The following is a 3137-nucleotide window of genomic DNA, read 5'->3' on the forward strand; positions in this document are numbered from 1 at the left end:
ATTAAAAAAACTTTTATGAACTTTGAACCTTTAATAGTGTTATGTCATAGATATTTGGTTCAATTTCAACAAGTAAGGTTGAGGTCATTCAAATGGTTAATGTGATAATTCGATCATTTTCAAGGTCTCTTTTGTTGAACGCCATCATGGCTGAGATGACTGAGATGAGCACCAGAGTGAGTTTGACAAGGAGGGTCGTAGAGAACCACACCCCAAGCCAAGCTCATGTTGGGCTTAACAAACTGAAAATCCAAAAACACAAACCCTTAAATGGGAACCAAGATGCTAAGGAATTAAAAAAACTTTATTTTTGACGTAGAACAATACTTGAAGGTTACAGGAACTTGCTCATAGGACCTAAGAGTTACGTTGGCCATAATGCATCTCATGGACGGTGGCGCTCGAAGGTGGATGATATAAAAAGTGGGTCATGCACCATAAACTCATGGGAAGACTGTTGATGGAATAGATGCAATCGACGCTCCCCTTGATGGGTTGCCAATTAAAGACCTGACGTTTGATGTTGACTCTTTTGAAGAAAAAGCCACACGATTAAACACCTCAAAATGTCGTGGTAGCTCTAAGAACTCTATCATACGACCTGAGAGTTGAGGGCTACAAGAACTTTCTCATATGACCTGAGAGTTACGTTAGCCGCAATGCATCTCATGAACGATGCAAAACTATGGTAGTGCTCGAAGGTGAATGGTATAAAAAATGGGTCATGCACCATAAACTCATGGGAAGATTGTTGATGGAATCGATACAATCGACACTCCCCTGGATGGGTTACCAGTCAAAGACCTAACATTTGATATTGACTCTTTTGAAGAAAGAGCCACACAATCGAACAGCTCGAAACGTTGCGGTAGACCTGAGAACTCTAACACACACAGGGAAGGATTGTTAGGTTATGGAGCCTGATGCTTATTTATAGCTTGGTCAACGGTTCCGGTAAAGCTATATTTGGTAAACCTATATATGGTAAAGCTATATCCGGTAAAGCTATATATGGTAAATAGCTATATATAGTAGATGGCTAAATCTGGTAAAGCTATATATAGTAAACTAAACCATATATATATATCTTGTCCGGTAGAGCTTTGAAAATGTACTTTTCTATTCTCTGTACTCTCTCTTGTTGTACATACCTGAAGTCATCAATAAAAAAAAAAAAAAAATCCTTTTAGCCAGAGTTCTCCTTGCAATTTTCTCTATCCTGTTCTTTGTGTTCATCTAGATCGAGTGTGTGCGTTGTTGTGCGATCCTAACAATTGGTATCAGAGCTAACGACTAGTATTGATCCCAACAACTAGTATCAGAGCTAGGCGAAAATTAGAGCCAGGGGGAAGTCACCACGATCTGTGAAGATGGAAAGTTCAAAGATTGGAACTGAGAAGTTTGATGGATCCAATTTCGGTTTCTGAAAGATGCAGATTGAAGATTATCTGTACCAGACAGATCTTCACAAACCTCTATTGGGGGTGAAGCTGGATACCATGACCACGGAATAGTAAAAGCTCAAGGATCGACAAGCCTTGGGGCTGATCCAGTTGAAGCTATCCAGAAACGTGGCGTTCAACATTATCAAGGAGAAGACAATGTCAGGTCTATTGAAGACGCTGTCGAATATGTATGAAAAACCGTCGGCTATGAACAAGGTGTATTTGATGCAGAGATTGTTATGAGTCCTTGTGAGAACTGCGTTACGAGCAAACAGAAACGAGTTAGCTTCACAAAGACTGTTAGAGAATTGAAGAAAAGTACCGGAAGCGTCACTGAAACTCTAGAGGAGGTTGTGTCGGCCGGAAGCGTCGCTGAAACACCAGAGGGGGTTGCGTCGGCCAGAAGCATCGCTGAAACTCCAGAGGAAGTTGCGTCGGCTGGAAGCATCGCTGAAACTCCAGAGGAAGTTGCGTCGGCCGGAAGCGTCGCTGAAACTCCAGAGGGGGTTGTGTCAGCCGGAAGCGTCGCTGAAACTCTAGAGGGGGTTGTGTCGATCAAAAGCGTCGCTGAAACTCCAGAGGGGGTTGTGTCGGCCGCAAGCGTCGCTGAAACTCTAGAGGGGGTTGCATCGGCCGAAAGCGTCACTAAAACTCCTGAGGAAGTTGCATCGGCCGGAAGCGTCGCTAAAACTCCAGAGGGGGTTGCGTCGACCGGAAGCATCGCTGAAACACCAAAGGTGAAGCAAGTGGAAGTTGAGGTTTAGTTCCCGGAAAAATTCACATAGTGATATTGCAGCGGATACTCAAGAAACTTCTAAGACACTTGCTGAGAAACCAGAGGAGAAGCAAGTGGGAGTTGAGCTTGAGTTGCAGGGAAACTCACCTAGTGATGTTGCAGCGGATACTCAAGAAACTCCTGAGACTCTTGCTGAGAAACTAGAGGTGAAACAAGTGGGAGTTGAAGTTGAGTTGCTGAAAAATTCACATAGTGATGTTGCAGCGGATACTCAAGAAACTCCTGAGACTTTTGCTGAGAAACCAGAGGCAAAGCAAATGGGAGTTGAGGTTGAGTTGCGGAGAAAATCACCAAGTGATCTTGTAGCAGATACTCAACAAACTCTTGAGGTTGTTGCGGAGGAATCGGCAGTGGAGCAAGTGACACCTGAACTGGTGTTGAGAAGATCATCCTGTACTATCAGAGTACCAGATATGCATGTACCTTCATTACACTATCTGTTGCTGATGAAAGGGAACCACAACCCTTTGATGAGGCCCTACAGTTGGAGGATACAACCAAGTGGGAGCAAGCCATGGATGATGAGACGTCTAGGCTTCAAAAATGCGTTGTACTGAGGCTGAGTACGTGGCAATAGTTAAAGCTGGAAAGAAGACGATATGGATGACTGACTATCTGGAAGAATGGGTAAGAAGTAACACGAAGATATTCTTTACAGAGATAGTCAGAGTGTCAAACAGTTGGCGAAGGAACCCGGTCTATCATTTTCAAGAGAAAACACAGAAGACGATACCATTTCACTTGCAGGTTAGTGAAAGATGGTGATGTGTTTGGAGAAGATAGAGGGTGCAAAGAATCCAGCAAACATGTTGACAAAATGTGTTGATGTTGGAATATTGAGGTTGTGCAAAACCTCAATTGGTATGGTGCAGTGAAGATGCTCATGGTCGTTTGAG

Source organism: Cucurbita moschata, unplaced genomic scaffold (assembly GCF_002738365.1).
Source record: "Cucurbita moschata cultivar Rifu unplaced genomic scaffold, Cmos_1.0 Cmo_Scf00152, whole genome shotgun sequence".
Classification (NCBI taxonomy): Eukaryota; Viridiplantae; Streptophyta; class Magnoliopsida; order Cucurbitales; family Cucurbitaceae; genus Cucurbita; species Cucurbita moschata.